The sequence below is a fragment of the Dendropsophus ebraccatus genome, chromosome 1, assembly GCF_027789765.1.
Source record: "Dendropsophus ebraccatus isolate aDenEbr1 chromosome 1, aDenEbr1.pat, whole genome shotgun sequence".
Taxonomy (NCBI): Eukaryota; Metazoa; Chordata; class Amphibia; order Anura; family Hylidae; genus Dendropsophus; species Dendropsophus ebraccatus.
Window position 1 is genome coordinate 110931148 of NC_091454.1, and position 19374 is coordinate 110950521.

Below are 19374 nucleotides of genomic sequence, written 5' to 3' on the forward strand. Positions count from 1 at the left end.
TCCACAGTGTTGCCAAGAGTTCCAGCAACATTGCGCAGCAGTGGAGAATGCAAAGAAGCATGGTTTCTAACACATGCCTTTGCATGCATGTGGTATTGTAGCATTTTGTGGGGATTCTTTCTCTTAAGGAAATATGAGCATTTTAGATTAAAGTCTGAAACCTTTTGGAATCTTGTCAAATTCTTTTTCTTAAACTGTTTAGATCAACAGCATTTGCTGCTATAAAATAGTCTGTTCCTCTCGTTCAACCATGTAAATTGATCTTGGCTGGGGATATGAAATTGAAATACCTCATTTTCTCTCACTCTTGGTGGTGAAATGAGGGGACTTAAACAGCTGGGACATCTTGAGAGTGAGAGTCTGGCAAGTGTAATGCTTTAGTCAAGGTATTTCTCATTCTAGCTGGGAACACATTTAAGGTACAAAGGTTAACACATAACAAAAAATTCTTTAATTTTTAACCAGAGGAATGCTGATAGTTGATATCAAACATTCTTTTACACATGACTTGGTTAAAAATCAGGATTCTTGTATCGCTGCGTATTTTCTATTGACAACTTATTTGTAAAGGCATATTACTTTTATTGTTCATATTACGTCTTAAGGAGGTATTCCTGCCTGGGGCATTTATAGCGTGTCCACAGTCAGATAGCTACGGGTTCTACTGGGATGCACACCTATGGGGAGATCACAGGCCCCTAACCTTGCTGTCTAGCTTGCGGCAGCCAGCAGTGGTCAGATTTTTCAATTAACTGTCAGGTCAGGAGCGGCCCCGCTCTTAAGATCACAGGGGCCATGGCTCTTAGAGACCCCTTACAATCAGCTAATTATCTTCTATTGATCTGGGGGGTAACTTTGTCAGATGGGAATACCCCTTTAAATAGATCATGCATTCTAATAGGCTCTTCTATCTCAATGGCCAAGTAATGCATTAAAGCATTTTTGGTTTTAATTATTTTTTTGCTTCATGCAGTGCTACAAAAATACTTGCTCAAAGCTTTTTTTTTTTTAACATATTTTTGTTGGATTTTTCATTTTTATTTTATACAAAACAAAACAACATATACTTAAATGTAAAGATAAAGATGAAGAGCCTCTGAAAAAGCGATCAGAGTTCGCCAATTCTAGGGAGTATACAGTACAGAAATAAGATGTTCCATCACATCTTCCTCCCTAAACTTGGCTTCAATTTGGCATCTGAGAGGCCAGTATCGCCCAATCAACCAGAAACATAACAAAGCTTTTTACAGAATGCAGATCCTTTAAACTAGAGGGCTCATAAAAGTAATCCTTGATATCTTTGACAAGCATGCAGACACTTGGGGACTATAGTAGCTATTTACTGACTATAACAGATTCAATTTAAAGCTATAGAAACAAAGTTTGAGTTCCGATTCTCTTTGACGGCTGAGAAAAGAATACTTGGTTGTTGTTGGTGCTGTTATAGAGCAGGGGTTGGTGCATAATCTGTGTATGCTTCTGTTTTATTTCACAGTAAATATATATGCCTATAAACAATAGATGAAAACTGTATGACTTTGCCATTTGTGGCAGGATCAGGCAACTAACTAATGTATATAGCTGAGTCTCAGGCTTTTTCCGACAGAAGATGTTGAAGCAGAGGGGAAAAGGGTTAGGTGCATTGGTTTTTAACATGTCTGATCATTTTTATTCCTGAAGGAGATGAGCTTCTCGTCCATGAACGTGCTCCTAGAACACTGGGGCAGATTAACTATTGTTAACACGCTAGAATTCCAGAATAAATAGCTTGTGCTAAAAAGTTTGCTCCGTATTTATTATAAGATTATTATGAGGGAATTTTCCTGCTTCTCTGCCAATCACTTTTATACAGGCTGATTATAGGCTGAAGGAACTTTTCTAGCTAACGCTCCTGGTCAATAATTGGCATGTGTAAAAGGCTTTTGAGCAATTTTTCTATTACGTGGCCAACCCCTTTAAGGGGCCTTAATCTAGAGTGGTAAAGAACATATCATGCGTGGGTGCCTTGTACCTTTCTGGATTAGGTGCTTGGCTACTTTAATCTGCCAAGGGAGGATCTTCTCTTTGATTTGGTAACTGGTTTTCCCAATGACACTATTAGGGTCTGGGACTAGGAGACCCCTGTACAGCCAGCCCTGGCTACCTAACAAAGACCTTAGGCTTTCTGTTTTGTAAGCCTGATTTTTGGGCACACTAAGGCTGAATTCACATGTCCCATAAAATGCACACACACACACACACACACACACACACACACACACACACACCCTGTCAGCAAGACAATTACTCCACCCGTGCTGTTGAGCCGGCCGGCACAGGGAGTGGGCAGGTAGTTGTCTTCTGCGCTCCTCTTATCTGTGCTGCTGGGCAGCAGGGGGGGCTGCACTTTCGGGGATCCGTGATCCTCCACGATACTCCTCCGGTCATCGCGGCACAGATCGTGTGTTTACATGGTGAAAACGGACTTCGCAAATCTGCTTTTAAGAAACGTTTTAAAGACCACCACCATATACATTTGAATACAAGTAAATAAATTATAACTATTAGGTATCCATCTTTAGTAAAGAAAATGAAACGTTATCGAAAACATAAAATTCTTTGAGCAGTAGATATAAAATTACTGTTTTAAACAGCTGAAAAAAGGGATTTTTTATTGCCGTGTTAAGAGAGACATTATAGCTGCCTAAATGCAGAGAGGCAAATATGAATAGGTTAAAATGTAGGGGCAGACCTTAATGTGACAGATGAAACCCACGCTTAAAGAGCGATAGTACAGTGAAACGTAAAAGAATTTTGTCTTTTTATGGGAGGGAAGATATCAGTGATAATGTATACATGACCTGTCTGCAGCCTGGATTCCACAGTTAACAAAAAACATCTGTCCAGCCTTGTATATACCACTACAGCTTTGCAATATCTCTTGCAGTCAGGATGTATACTCATGAATAGCTTCCTGTATTGTTCAGTTCCTTTGTCTCAGAATTCTGTATGTGTTTTTTTTTTTTCCTCTTTCAGTAGAATGGATGTAGAGTAAATTACAATGCTCCTGTGATTTGTTGGAACCACAGGGCGCAGGCGAATATTAATGTGGTGTTTTTGTGGTAGAAAGTTGCAGCTGAAAACTACTGTACAACTGCAAATTTCCACTCACTTAATTGCAGTGTTAAGCCTCTTCATTATCCCCTGACAAGTAGCAATGATGCTCTGACTTCCTTGATAACATAAGAATCTGCTCATGATAATGACCATTAACTCGTTTGACAGGGTGATAACCAGATTATAGGGTTCACTTTCCTTTTTAAAATTTGGGCAGCACATGTGTTTCTGAAGGCGACAAGCTGTAATGTTTTTGCAGCATTGTGTGACTGGTAAAACAAAGTGACATTTATGGCTGTCAGCTTTCCTAGGCTTTTTGTTGTGGAAAATCAGTTTGTCCCTTAAAGGAACATTTAACATAAAGGCAGTAGCATTTGCTTTTTACTGGGGTACAATTTTATTGTTCCCTGTGTGCAGCTATTCCTAGTGCAGTCTTCTTCAGCCCTTTGCAGATGTTTTTGTTTTTTAATATGCCATAACACACATTTTAAATAAGGTCTTATCATATTGTTATATTCTATGCGGCACAGTATTTAAGGACTAGAGCAGATGAAAGGATATTTGCACATTTTTGTGCAACCCACTGCCTGCCCAAAAACCTCAGACTTTTCTTTGGTGTGTTTCACGCTTGTCAATTGGGTGGGAATGGGGAGGGGTGTGGCATTGTTCAAAAGGGGATGTGGCTTCCCCATGCACCTATTAAAATTACAAACAGGCAGCCTCAGATATGCTGGTTTTATTGAGAGGCGTGCACCTCTAAATCCAGTGGAGCAGATGTGGCAGAATTTCACATAAGTGGTGCTCAGCTTGACGCTCCGTAGCATCCTTTGCTCCCTTACTATGCAGATGCAAAAGTCTGCATAGAAGTTGTAGACTCATAACAACAATAGGACAACAATGATCAATATAATTGATAACGTTTTACATGTATGGAGACACTAAAGAAATTTGGTTGTGAACGTGCAATGTGTACGTAAAAAAGTTACATAAAAAAAATTCTATGGGCCCATCCTGTGCAGCTAACTACTAGCCCATGTTGAATGTCCCCTTCATCTTTAAACTACTGGAACGCCTGGTCTGACTGGCTTTCAATGTGGTTATTCTTTTCTTGACTCCTTAGTCTTGTTTCCACACTCTACATTCCTCAGAAACCACTCTTAGGCTTCATTCACTTGTATATTTTGCGGACCTACAGACTGTGAATGGCTGTCCTAGATTATTGCCCGGCATGATAAACTGACATCAGCAGGGAAACTGTTCAAATCTCTGCGGAACTGCAATCACAGAGCCATGTGGGTCTGTCACTACAGTGCTACGGAGATTCAAACTATTTTCCCGGGAAACAATCTAGGACAGTCATTCACCGCCTGTAGGTCCTCAAAATATATGACAAGTGAATGCAGCCTTATTAAGGTGTCCAATGACCACCTGCCAGCTATATTTCATGGCAGCCAGGCTCATCTTCCCCTTTAGCTGTTAAACTCATCACTCCCCCTCTGCCATTCACTGCACTGGCTACCCATCATATTCAGAATACAATAACAAACTTCTCACCCCACAAAGTTCTCCACAGTGCTGCACCTCCTTACATCTCCCTCATCTCTGGCTACCATCCCACATGGTCACTACATTTTTATGATCAAAAACTAAAATCCTCCTCAATCCTAACTTTTTTCCCATCTCCAATACTTTGCTTTTGCACCAGTTCTCTGGAATGCAATAACCAAATCACTTAGGGTGCCTTTACACAGAGAGATTTATCTGACAGATTTTTGAAGCCAAAGTCAGGAATGGATTTGAAAAAAGGAGAAATCTCTGTCTTTCCTTTATGACCTGTTCTCTGTTTATAGTCTGTTCCTGGCTTTGGCTTAAAAAATCTTTCAGATAAATCTCTGTGTAAAGGCACCCTTAGACTCATTCCAGTTACCCAGAGTTTAAAGCGTGTCCATTATCTTGTTAGGCAGGTTTATAACATTGCTTGAATAGCTTTCCTTACCCGCTGCTCAGTCAGCAGTGTTTTCCTATGCTTTATGCACTTTGAATGTGCACACACACACAGTGGTGGCCGGCTCATCCACCTTTATGTGCATGATCCTATTTATATATGATGGCTGGACCATTATGCAATTATACACTTTCTGCCTTTTGTCTCAACCCTGCTCCTCATAGATTGTAAGGTTTAGTGAGCAGGACTCTCACCCCTCCTCTTGTTTCAATAAGTACTGTGTCTTTGTGGAATTGTAAAAGTTCTGTTTTGTATTGGTGTTTTGTATTTTCTGTATTGGTACTGTATAAATATCCTATCAAAGATCAAATTGGCTACGCATAGCTAACACAGCTTTTACCATTCACAATATGGATACACCTAACATCCTCCTCCCCCTCTCCGCACACTCACCTCTACATATCTGTTAGAGAATGCCTAGGAGTCCATCAAAGTCTTTTTGCTTTTCTGTGAATAATCTGACCCTGCTTTGTGCAATAACTATACAGACTTGTGCAATCCTGAGCAGATCATATATAGGAAACAAAAATGTTCCTATTCAGGTGACCGTAATACAAAATAGTGTGCTGGGCTTGGTTTTTTATGGAAGCTGTAAGGCCTGGTATACCAGCAATCATTTGTAGTGACATTAATTTGTAGCATAATATAGTTAAGCCTAAGCTGGAAATTAAATGTCATTTAGTAATAGTTATTGATTTGGCATCTCCTTGGCCGTCCCTTCTACTCTTTCTTTTTTTTTCATTTTACATTTCACAAAGCTACAAATTAATCTAAAATTTTAGATCCAAAAACAAATATAATTGTTTTTCTCCCATTGAGAAATATTTTTTTTTTCTTCATTCTGTTGAAGCATGTTAGTCCAGGGCTTAAAGGTGCTTGGAAAACTATACAGGAAAGCAGATTATTTTATTTTTTTTTTCCCTGTAAGTGCTCAATCCTTTAATGATAAAAAATTAAGAGCTCTCAGTAGTTGATACCTTCTATTTGCCAACTGGAAGATATAACTTTCGATATGGCTTTCGAAGCTACAGTACTGACCTCTTAATCAGATATGGTGTAACACAATATCTGAAGAATCACATATTTATACACAAAAGGACACTGGAATAGAAAGTTAAATTAGCCAAATGGTGGAAAGCAGAAACCGCAATATGTTAGGGGGAAGACTAAACAGCGGGACTGTAAATTGTTTAAGTGCAATTACCATTTTGAAAAAACTTCTGGCATATTATAGCGACATGTCAGAAGTGTATATTAATCGGGGTTCGGCTGATAAAAACCCTGCCGATAGTGAGAAAGAAATGGCTGCCACTGATGGGAAAGCGCTCTGCCCCTTCATCTCTGCTACAGGGAGCTGAAGTTTTGTAGACTGCTCCCCTTCATTCTAGCTCTCGGCGGAGTTCTCAGGAGCCAGACCCTGACCAATATACCCTTATGACATTGTGATGATGTCACGACTTGGGGAATATGCCCATTTTGGTTGATAGATTTCACACCCAGCCAATCAGGGACTGCGGCAGTGTCCCGCCCCAGTCACTCACTGGCTGAATGGGCAATCAATCAACTGGAGATCCTGGAGCTCCTGGGGTGCCAGAGCAGCAATCCAGTGCTGGATAGGCACGGGTAGAGGTGAGATGAGGACCTTTTTAGATACGAAGTGTGAAAGTTTTAGGATCCTTTTACACAAAAAAACTATTAATGGCTGTACACCAGTGCTGCCAAGGGCATTCTGTCGCTCGGGTCCCTGGTGTCCAGCCACTTCCTGGTCTTTAGACAGAACCTAAAGAGGTATTCCTCCAAAGAGCTAAAAAAAATTAAATGCTCCCAAACCTAGCTGAGCTGGTCTTCGCTCACCAAGTCCCCCCTGAGTATATTGAGCCATCTCTAGTCTTTATTGCTGGTGCTTTTCCTAAATGACATGGTTTTCTAAAAGCAGGTCTGTGTCCAAGATGGTGCTGGTCAGGAAACTACATCTCCCAGCATGCATTGCACCTAAGAGCTAACTGCCAAGTACCCAATGTGGCAATGTGATTAACAGGAGGAAATCTCTACATGTTAATTACTCTTGTGGCCAGAGGCAGCATTATGCCTCTGGCCACAAGAGGTCGCTCTCTCCCCCAGTGCTGCAACGCACTAGTGATGTGTGGGGGGTGTAGGAGGTGGAGTTGAGATTGCAGCCAGAACACATACATGGAAACAGCCTTAGGGTGCATACACACTTTCTATACACGGTCTGTAATTACGTACAGTGTGCTACAAAATGGAATTTAGATTTCCTAACATCAACATTCTAATGCTACTGTACTGACATGCTCATAATTATGGTCCATAAACTGAACATGTGATTAGCCCCAACTTTTACATAATTGATCAACACTCATATCGGGCAACTGTCTGAGTAATAAAACCCCAAGGTTGTGTTGCCACATTTTTCATCCGAAATTCGTTAGAAACTCTGATGAACCCACGCCCCTATTTCTTAAAGAGGATGTACCATCTGCTTCCCCGTGACTGTGCCGTTCTATCCCTGGGTCATATTAAGGAGGAGGTACCTGATGGTACATCCTCTTTAACAAATTTCTATGTGAGACTACTTTATACACCTGTATTTTGAGATGTTGCATATGTGTAGTCAACATTCAGGTATTTCTACACACATTTTGTGGAATAATCACAGTGGTGATAACATGCAGACAGAGGTTGGTCACAGACCATTGTTGACACCTGTGGATAGATATGTCTCCTGCTGAAGATTCTGAATTGCAGTACTCTGCTGATGTAAATGGAGCCACTACCACACATTGTGCTGCCTAATAACACTGTGTCAAGGGATCAGCGAATGTGGAGCCAGTTACAAAATATGTAAATAGAACTTAGGCTTCCAGTATAACAAAGCTGACATCTGGCACATGGAATTTACTGCAAAGATATGTAAATTTGTTGAAATTAAACTGGGAAAAAGGAATTATAAAAAAAAAAAAAAAAAAAAAAAAAAAAAAAGTCATTCTAAAATTTTGACACTGAAACCTTTTTGTCTGAATACACCAATACTAAGGAATCTGGAAAAAAAACTCATTAGTGTAGATGGGAAAAAATAAGAGAGCCTGAATTTCAGACAAAAGATAATGAACAACATAAAATAGCTGTTTTAAGGGGTTTAATTGCCACCAGTAAGCATTATAGAAATGGACCACAAAATGCGGCAATTCAAGCAGCATTTCATTGAATCCTATTGTATACCGTCAGGTGACACTATTGAGCCTTTTTCTTTATATATATAAAGTTCACAGGGCGATCGCCCAACCACTGCTTTTAGAGTTTTTTCTAAAACATTCAACTTGACAAGCCTTACAAACCCTGAAAACTATATTTAAGATGAGAAAAACACCCTTATGGTGCGTTCACACCTACAGGATCTGCAGCTGATTTTCTGCAGCAGATTTCATTTAAATAACTGAACACAGCATCAAATCTGCTGCAGATCTGCTGCAGATCCTGTAGGTGTGAACGCACCCTTAGGGTGTGTTTACACGTGCAGGATCTGCAGCAGATTTGATAGAGCAGATTCAATGCAAAGCAACTCTGGGCCATCAAATCTGCTGCGAATCTTCTGCAGATTCAAATCTGCGCCATTAAATCTGCTGCAGATCCTGTACGCGTGAACGCACCCTTAAGTTGTAGTTTACCGTAGATTTGCCTTTTGCCTCTGGATCCAGTAGGATCTTTTATGATAAACTCTACTGCATTTGGAACTTGTGGCACAACTAAAGTATATCTCAAAAGTGAGAGACCTATGCAAAGCAGAAGTTTGTGATACATCATATGAGATGTTGAATACTACTACACAAAGCATTACTGAAGCCCACAGTTTTACAGTCTGGTTGCTGACTTGTATTTCTTCTGTGGTCCAGTGATGGAATGGAGACTTTCTGGTGTATTAGGGCTATAATTTACCAAGGGATTGCTGACCTTTCAGCATAATGATTGAGTGGTAGAACATGCTTTTACTGCTTCTGTTCAGAGTGGTAAAGACTGTTTCTTTATACCACACACTGATACAGAGCAAAAATATTGCCAAAAATTCTTAAAGGGAAACTAGCAGCAGGTTAGACTTCTAGATGCTGAGAATTAAGGTTGTTTATTTACCTTTTAATCTCGGTGCCGTTGTGGTTAAATCTCCTGTTTTTATTAATATGTAAATTAGACGGTTTGGTGCATTGGGGGACAGGACCTACAGCCAATCCATCCTTCTCTCCTCATAGATATTTATCCGGTGCTCTGCAGTGGTAAGCGGCTGGAGTGACTACAGAGCGTAGCTTCTATGTTCATGAAGAGGTAGCTGGTAGAGTGGATCAGTTCTGTAGTACTAACCTGCCAGCTGTAAGTTTTTCTCTTTAAAGTGAATGGACCCCTTCACCTATGGAAATATTTTTTTTATATCACTTGTTCGACACCGGCACATGGATCCCGGTGGCATGCCATTTTTAAAACTGCCTCACAGTTCACACCATCTGCACCAGTTTCTAGATCTGTAATTAGATCTTCTCTGTGTACTGTAGCCCAGTGCCCCCAATTCACCAATTTCCCGTCCCCTCAGTGACATGCCTCCTTAAAGTGACACCGTCACCCCCTTAGTGCATTCTGACATCTCTACACAGGTGTAAAGGGTAAATTTTGTGTTTTTCATATCTTATTTCATATCATACGTCATGGTGCTTGTTCAAGTAAAAAGTGTCCTTTTATCAACTGCAGATTGTATTAAGTGGGCGTGGCCTCGCGGCACTAGCGCCACATAACCCCGCCCACAACGGCACGGTTGGCCCCGCCCCATTGACGCCCATTGGTTGTCCAACGTAAAGGGGGTGGAGTCTAGACCTTTCGGCCAGCCTGTTCCAATGGCCGGCGAGGGGGCGGGGCCAATTGTGCCGTTGTGGGCGGGGTTATGTGGCGCTAGTGCCGCGAGGCCACGCCCACTTAATACAATCTGCAGATGATAAAAGGACACTTTTTACTTGAACAAGCACCATGACGTATGATATGAAATAAGGTATGAAAAACACTAAATTTACCCTTTACACCTGTGTAGAGATGTCAAAATGAACAAAGGGGGTGACAGTGTCACTTTAAGTATCAAGTCTGGCCACAGCACGAACAGCGGTTTCAAAAATGGACTGTGCCAGCCCCCGACCAGGTGATATAAAAATGGTTTTCCTGTAGGCGCTTTAATGTCTAGTGTTGATGTCTTTGTGGTTCACTGTATAGTTTTTACATATTCAACAAGGATAAAGAAGTAGTCTGCATTTCTTTCTGCCTTTTTGGCATTTACTAGACATATAGACTTCGTTATATGGTTTCCTTTTAGTTTGTGAAATGGGTATTACCCTGTCAGTCCGCAGGCCAGTTGTGAATCTAACATATAGCATACGATATGGCCTTTTGTAATGAGATTGAAGATCGGCTCTCCATCTTGGCCTATTACAGACTGGCTCTTTCTACCTTATAGTGGTTTTATAATGACTGCTTTGCAGGGTCTGGTTCTCTGTCTACTTCCCTATATTGGTGCAGTGTCTGTCATGCCTTGGGAGACCCTCACAGATTACAGTTACAGCTTTGGTTACTGATGAAGGAAAAATCATTTTCTTTTTTGGCAAGGTGGAGGACAAATGGCAGCCTGATTAAGCCAAGATAGGATCGAATAATAAGTCAAGCAAATAACTCTGAGACTAGAATGGTTTTGTTCAGGAGGCATCTATGGTTAGAACTTCCAACCAAGACCTTTGTAATAAACTGTAGATGGACAAAGAGCCTTGCTTACATTGGGGAGTACAGCGCACTTTATTGCCTGTGTCCTTGTTTACTGCCAAACAATGTTAAGAGGATTGTATGTATGTTGTGCACTCCATGAATGGGTTAACACACAGACTTACTCATCTAGTTGTTTTGCTTCTTATTGGCTCCCAGTAGTATTGAAGCTTGGGAAGTGTGAAAGTCCTTCCTGCAGTCTGCTCCAGTGTGCTGCAGATCCCTCATGTCTGCTCGGCTTTCTCCACCCAAAACTTGTTGTGACACATCTGGTATACATCGCAGAGCCTGGTATTCCGTGAAGCCGGCCTCCTCCACTTCCCCCTCTCTCAGCAACTTTCGTTTTCTACAAAGCCTCGGTTTCTGGGAACACTGGCTTTTTCCTTTGCTCCGGCAGATGTTACGGTCTTGTTTTTCCCTGTTTTCCTACAAGGGGTTATGGCTGTAAGCGAAGAAGGTAGGTGTCCTGCTGTGGGTGTCCTCCTTCATATCTGAGATTCATTTTCCTAGTAGTTGTTGCTGATCTTACAGTTTTGCCCAATGAATGTGTGTAGCCGGAGGCAGAGCACTGAAGTAGCTCTTTCTGACTTGTGCTCAGCCTTTCCTTTCATGCTTGGAATTCAAGCTTCAGGGGTGGCAGAGGTCAAGGGAAAATATTCTGCTCCCTTTGCCTACTGCTCCCTTTACACAGTTGTGAAATGTAGTACTTGAGGATCACGTGATGATGGGGTGTCATAGGAATAGCGTCAAACAAATGGGAACTTAAGGGAATTTGCTGGCTTGTTTATCATTTGATAATCTGGCGATTTATATTACTGTTTCTCTTATGTGTTTGTACAACCAATTTCACTTTGCATTTAATATTCCAGTCTATAGTCAATGTTCCCAGATTAAGCAGATGCAACAATGGATTGTTTCCTATACAAGTTGTAGCATCCTGGCTATTGGTTGTGGTGTGACTACTTGAAAACCAGTAGAGCAATGGAGAAGTGTGGATTCTACAGCTGAGGTATACGGTATATAAAATCCCATCTTCCCAGCCAAGAACTTAAAGTTTGACTCCCCTGCTGTTTTCAGACACTTACTTGTTTCTCTACTTATTACTTACTGGCTATAAAAATACCAGGGGGTTGTTGCCCTAGTTTCTGGAGCCACAATAATTTATCACACAGTAAGGGGTAAAGGTAGGGGGCAGCTTTTTAGTGTGTGTGTGTGTGTGTGTGTGTGTGTGTGTGTGTGTGTGTGTGTGTTTTTTTTTTTAACTTCATGGGTTAAATGTCTGCTCATTCTCTTAACCAATCTTGCTATATAGTGTCTGTGTATACATACGATAAACCCCAGCTTTGTCTGCAGAGCAGGATTGTAACAAAGCATTATTACTCATTTTAAAAGTCCATAGGAAATTCCAAATGCTGCTCGCACCATTACCTTTGGAAATACCTGCATGTGACTCAATGACAAGACCTGCATTGCCATTTAAACATTCAGCACCCCTGGTTGGCCGCATCCATTGGTTCCCTGGGTAGTTTTTCTGTTCACCTGTGTTGTCAGATTAAAGGGGTTATCCAGCGTTAGGCAACTTTTAATATATTGCTGCTGTTATGTAGAGAGTGACAGCCCTCTCAGCCAATCACTGGCTGCAGCACTTTCCCATTTCAGTCAGTGAATGGCTGAGCGGGCTGTCACTTTCGAGACCTGTTTTTTTCTTGGTAGTGGGGACACTGTAGTCAACAGAGGATGCTGGGAGAGCGCAGACAGGTAAGCATAGGCTCTTTATTGTTATAGCAATAGATTAAAAGTTGACTAATGCTGGATAACCCTTTTCTCTCCATCAGAATTTATGCACCAAGTGATAAATTACAACAGTTTTTGCAAGTATTTTTGGTGATGTATTTTGTTTGTTTTTTACCATGTAGATTTGATGTTGATGTGTGAACTGTGGTATAGCCTTTATAGCTATACTTTTGCATTAGAGGTCAGCAGTACACCTCTATTTCATACACTGAGAAATTTGTACAGATTTTCAGGGAGGTTTCCACTCTAAGGCTGGGTTCACACTATGTATATTTCAGGCAGTATTTGGTCCTCATGTCAGGTCCTCATAGCAACCAAAACCAGGAGTGGATTGAAAACACAGAAAGGATCTGTTCACACAATGTTGAAATTGAGTGGATGGCCGCCATATAACAGTAAATAACGGCCATTATTTCAATACCACAGCCGTTGTTTTAAAATAACAGCAAATATTTGCCATTAAATGATGGCCATCCACTCAATTACAACATTATGTGAACAGAGCCTTTCTGTGTTTTCAATCCACTCCTGGTTTTGGTTGCTATACAGCCTCACAAATACAGCCTCAAATATACATAGTGTGAACCCAGCCTAAAGGTACCCTGCATACAAGTGAATTGGTTTCCAGCTACATTTACATACAGAGAAGACGATTTGCACAGTTGGGGTGTCTGTGGAGTTTTTTTTTAAAGTGAAGGAGATTTTCAACACAGTCTAATCTGCATGTAAGTCCCCATGTTGGTAAATTTTCTGCTTTCAATTGAAGATTTTCTGTGTTAATTTACCCTTAATATTCTCTTTCTAATGCTTGCTCCATCAGATTAAAAAAGGACATATAATCCATGGATTGTAGCATGTGCTGGCACCAGATGTTGCCTAAGCATTACCTGCCAGTATCTTGGACATATGTACAGTAGCTTATCAAGCAGTTTGCGTAGTAGATGAGACTTAAGTTAGTCTAAGGCTAGATTCACACCTAATGGATCTGCAGCGGATTTCACGCTGGGAGTCAGCAGCGAAATCCAAAATCCCTTACTGTTGTTCTGCATAGGGTAACATACAGCAGAATTTTACATTCCGTTGCGAGTATGTAAACGTCCATCCCCTTAACTCATGGCGGCCTTGTGCATATTTTACCTGGTGTATTCTCCGGCCTCCTCCTGTGACTCCTGCCATCCTGGCATCCCACTCAGCCTATCAGTGCGCTGTCCTGCCACAACCACTGGTTGGCTTAGCAGGATGCCAGGAGTGTGGGCCAGGTAATGTATGCACCCGGGCCACTGTGAAAATTCTGCTGCAAGTATTGTAAGCCTATTCAGAATGACAGTAAGGGATTTGTTACGTGTGAATCTAGCCTTTAGGTAGTGAATTAATTATTAGGATATACTTAGTACTGAGCAACTGCTCAACCAGTACTATTCCTAGAATGCATTGCTCTTCCTCTGCTGTTTATCACCCTTCCTATTCCAATCCCACAGCACTCCAGTAAGTTCTCTGTACAATCAGAACATCGCATTTCACTGCAGACTATTGCACGATCAGTGAGGTTACGCCACCTGCTGCATACATTCAGCACAAGGCAGCATGTTGTAATCTCACGTCAGACTCCCCAAATTACATTGGTAAAGCATATAATAGTACTGACACTGCTATATTCACAAGGGACAGCTGCGTAGAACATTATGGGGTATGAAAAAGAGGGAAACCTTGATTTTACCTTACAGGCACAGTGTGTACTAAGAAAGCAGACAGGCTCACAGATTGCTGGTAAACTGCCTAGGCATAGATAAGCTCTACCTCTTCCTGTTTTCTGTTTTGGTTTCTCTGTTACTAGAGATGGACTGAGTCTAACAACATGCAGTGGACAGTAGATTGAAAGGAAGAGAAACAACTGGAAAGGGACGTTGTTTGAAAAGAAAGTGACTGCATAAATATTTTTATATAGGGTGCCAAATTTACTTTCTAGTTTTTTTGGACTAACCGAATGATGGTAAGAATAGACCATTAAAGGGGTTATCCAGCGCTACAAAAACATGGCCACTTTGCTCCTACTGTTGTCTCCAGTTTGGGTGGGGTTTTGAAACTCTGTTCCATTATAGTAAATGGAGTTTAATTGCAAACCGCACCTGAACTGGAGACAACAGTAGGGGGAAAAGTGGCCATGTTTTTGTAGCGCTGGATAACTCCTTTAATAACTTATTGGTGGGGTGCACCTTGCACCTGTATGGACACAGTAAACCAGTGGGGATTGAGCACAGGACCCCAGCCATATGAAAGAAAAGATAATTTCTGCATGCTAGAAACAATGCATATTACTTTATTTTTGGCAAGAAAATTATCTTTTTTAGACGTCTCTTTAATACAGATATCTGAAAACATAGAAAGTGCTTTGTGTTAGTAAATCACACTAATCACTCTCATGTAATGGAAGGAGCTCTTTGTTCCTCATTTCAATGTAAGGTTGGATGATTGGGAAATGGTTTCATTTTCTTGCAGTTTTACGTTGTCTTTAGTAACACTCTGAAAGGTGCCAGACAGAATACAGATGCAGTGTTGCAGCAGGAACACCTGCTCCTGGATGACACACTGAGCCTGGAGCTAAAGAGCTTTATTCTAGCACAGACTGTACAAACAATTTCCAGGTCTTCAGCTGAAGAGTGTGCTGCTGCTTGTTTCATGTGAAATCGATCAGAATATTATTTATAGGATCTTTATATTCTATAATTAGCTGAACAGTGTTATATTAGAGAAGTTTAGTTACATAGTTAATACGGTTGAAAAAAGACACATGTCCATCAAGTTCAACCAAGGAGGGGATGGATACAGGGAAGGGGGAGGGATGATAAGTTCTATACATATGCATTTATATTATTTTGCTCTAAGAACTTGTCTAGGCCGGTTTTAAAGCCCTCTACTGTTTTTGCTAAGTTTAATAACACAGAGTATAAATTTACAGCAGTCAGTAGTCCTCATATTAGTAACATATGTATATGTTCTTACTGTATGAAAAATTCTGTGGAATATGACATATACAGAGTAACAAACTAATATTCTAATAAAAGAAGTCATAGCTCTGCTCACAAGAGCTTACATCCTATGAGTCTTCATGTGGTATGCAAGCTACAGTGTCACAAAGGAATAGCCCATTCATTATATACACAATATGGAAGAAGCATGTATTTCTTTTCTGACAGTTTCCTTTAGGCGGTGCTCATATTACTCAGTCTCTGTTAGATGTCATTAAAAGGTTACTATAATTTAATCTGGTGTACCTCCACTTTGGAGTCGCTTAAAAAAAAAAAAATCCCTCAAAGTTTAACTATTGTTCGTAAAAGCTTCTGACATGCCAAAGCAACATGTCAGCAGTGCATATGGGTGGGGGTCTGGGTACTGAGACCTTCCGCCGATCACTAGAATGAAGGGGCAGAAGTGCTTAGCAGTGCACCCTCTGCCTCTATCTCCGCTGTAACTGCAATCTACGGAATTATAATGGAGCCTGGGGAACTTCCGGACAGAAGTTCCATAGGCTCTCATTATAATTGCGTAGTCTACGGAATCCATCTCTGTATAGCGGAGATGAAGGGGCAAAGCATGTGCTGCTGAGTGCTTTTGTCCCTTCATTCTAGCGATGGGCGGTGGTCTCAGCACCCAAACCCCCACCAATACGCACAAATGATAGTTACTTTAACGGGAACCTGTCAGAAGTTTCATTAAACAGGGACAAGCTCCATTCTTATAATGAACTATGATGTACTCAGATAATCTGCAGTATTTCAGAGAAATCATTGATTTAAAACTGGCTATGAACAGGATTGTAAATGAGTGGCATGGTCCCAGTTGGCCTCTCCCTGTCCTGCTACACTTGATGCATTGGTCTCTCGGTAGAAACAGAGAGAGATCTACCAGTCATGCACCGAGGCTGGTGGCTCTCAAACAGTTTTAAAAAATTTTTTTCTATGAAATGCCACAGTGTTCTGGTCAGTATATTTCCCCAAAATCACAAGTGGGCTCAAAACACAGAAAAGGGTGCAGATCTTTCCATCACAGTTTTTGTGTTGTTTTTACTTATTTTGGCTAAGAATACTGAGCAAAATGAAGACCAAATACTGATGAAAATACTGTGTGTGATCCCAGCGTTAGCCACTTATACTCAAAGGGGTACTCCAGCGAAAAGCTTTTTCCCAGTAATTGAAACACATTACAAAGTTATATAACTTTGTTGTATGCTTCAATCACTGATCTGCCCCCCTTCCCTATTTTTCCCCCCTCAATCCCCCACCAGGAAGTGAACTCATTCTTACCTAATGACCGTTGACCCCAGGCTGCTCCGTGGCAGCCATTTTGTGACACTGACATCATCAAGAGGGAGTCGGTTTTAAGCCCTGTTAAGCCAGCCTTTTTTGTCAGCTGACACAGGTTCCTCAGCTCTGATTGGCTGAACAAGATGTAAGTCATCTAACAGTTTTACAGAGTCAGTTAGACATCACAGGAGACAAAGTGCATCATGGGAAAGCCCAAACCAGGGAGTAAATAAAAAATGAAGCCACCAACTGGAGCTTCAGGAACCTGCAAAGAGTGAGAAATTCAAACGGAGACAGACTCAGGAGGGATGGTAAATGTAAAAACTGTAAAAACTATGTTTATGATTGATTGATTGATAATTATAAGCGCCAGAGTACCCCTTTTAATGTATTTGGAGCTACATTATGTAATCTGGCAAACCTTTCCTAAAATGCTGTTTGTGCCCTACATACCTATTTTATGTAGGAAACCATTGTATACCGTAGTTGTCCATAAGAATATATAAACCTACATGTAAGTTTCATGTAACTGTCACAAGATATATAGATCTATGAGGAAAAGAGGTGACAGGAAAATCATGGCTGATATTGAGGGTTTCTATCTCTGGGACCACTGCCATTTAGGTAGCTTAAAGTGACACTGTCACCCCCATTATTCATTTTTCAATCTTTAAAGATGTGTGTAACCCGCAAATAGCTCTCTGCATACCTTTTCGTATTTTTTTTTTTTCATGAGGCGGGTTGCTGAGAAATTATAACTTTGCTGAGTGTCTTCTAGCGCCACTGGGCGGGGCTTAGTCCCTGAAGCGCCACATAGCCCCGCCCAGTACATCGCCGTTGACCCCGCCCCCTTTGGCACGTCATATTTCCCGGCCGACGCTCACAGTCTTGAGTACTCCAGGACGTCAGTGACGTGCGCGTCCACATCCCCCTGCGTCCGTCAAGTGATGCGCAGGCGCAGAAGGTGACCACCGGATCACCCACATCCTGCGGATTATACCAGCCCCTCGCCGTTCCGAACGCTCCTGATCCCTCGCTGCGGCTGTGAATCTCCTCACAGCCAGCAGCGAGGTGCAGAGATAGTTTGCAGACGCACTGCGGCGTCCACCTTGCACTGCGCATGCGCCGAAAAGAACCTCTGCATCTCCGCGCCTCGCTGCTGGCTGTGAGGAGATTCACAGCCACAGCTAGGGCTCAGGAGCGTTCGGAACGGCGAGGGACTGTGCGGCTGGTATAATCCGCAGGATGTGGGTGACCCGTGCGCATCACTTGACGGACGCAGGGGGATGTGGACGCGCACGTCACCGACGTCCTGGAGTACTCAAGACTGTGAGCGTCGGCCGGGAGATATGACGTGCCAAAGGGGGCGGGGTCAACGGGCGATGTACTGGGCGGGGCTATGTGGCGCTTCAGGGACTAAGACCCGCCCAGTGGCGCCAGAAGACACTCAGCAAAGTTATAATTTCTCAGCAACCCGCCTCATGAAAAAAAAAATACAAAAAGGTATGCAGAGAGCTATTTGCGGGTTACACACATCTTTAAAGATTGAAAAATGAATAATGGGGGTGACAGTGTCACTTTAACTAACTTCTGAGAGAAAGAGGACTTGCATGGCTCCCTCCATTAAAGTCAATGGGAGATATAGAAATCGCCAAACAAATGAAAATAAAAGAGAACAATCCACTGTAGAGTGTGCCTGGCAAAAATAAATGTAAACCAATCAGTCTTATGTGATCTTGTATATCTAGTTAAATGAATAGACACATTTTAAAAATGTATTTTCTTATAATGAGGGGGGATTAAACATTAATGACAAGTTCTTCCTTGACCATGAATGATTTTACATGAAATCTAGGAACACGTCGACCGTGTTAGACTTGATTCATATTAGATAACCCATGAGCATTCTTTGTGCTGGCGAGCACATTTTTGTGGGGCCAGCAGGGGTGTGCGATTAGTTATCCTTGATTTAAAATAGCATTTATTATGTTTATGTAGCATTTGCTTTCAGTACTACTACCATAACAGGTTTACACTTATTATCACACATTTGTTAATTTAAGGAAAAAGCAGGGAAATCACTATAGAGAACGGGGCGTAATAGTTCTTTGAGAAGCTTTTTAGTACTGAATTTTTATTTCTCTTGATCACACAAAGCAGGAACAATGTAATATGATAGAAAATCCTAAATAAATGTGCATTCGGCGTTCTCTTTGGCACATTTGGTGATCTGCCATAGTTACCCCTTGGCGTAGTTTAGAAAATGTTGCTACAGGTGCTTTTTCAGTGCAGAGAGGACAACAATACAATGTGGGATTCAATAATACTGGTAACACAGATACACCTTTCCACTCACCTGTAAGCCCATCTTCCCGT

The 19374-nt window shown here is 41.5% G+C and overlaps 1 protein-coding gene across 5 annotated transcripts in view; it reads left to right on the top strand.

Annotated features, from left to right (window-relative positions):
* Positions 1-19374, top strand: part of PLXNB2 (plexin B2) — a 150152-nt gene that overhangs the window by 36962 nt on the left and 93816 nt on the right. For 2 of the 5 annotated variants that reach the window (XM_069976779.1, XM_069976794.1), the window contains exon 1: positions 11163-11360. The exons of the other annotated variants lie outside the window; for them this stretch is intronic. The gene's annotated coding sequence lies outside the window, so the exon portion shown is untranslated. Of the gene's footprint in view, positions 1-11162; positions 11361-19374 lie in introns of those variants that run through there. 5 annotated transcript variants of the gene reach the window in all.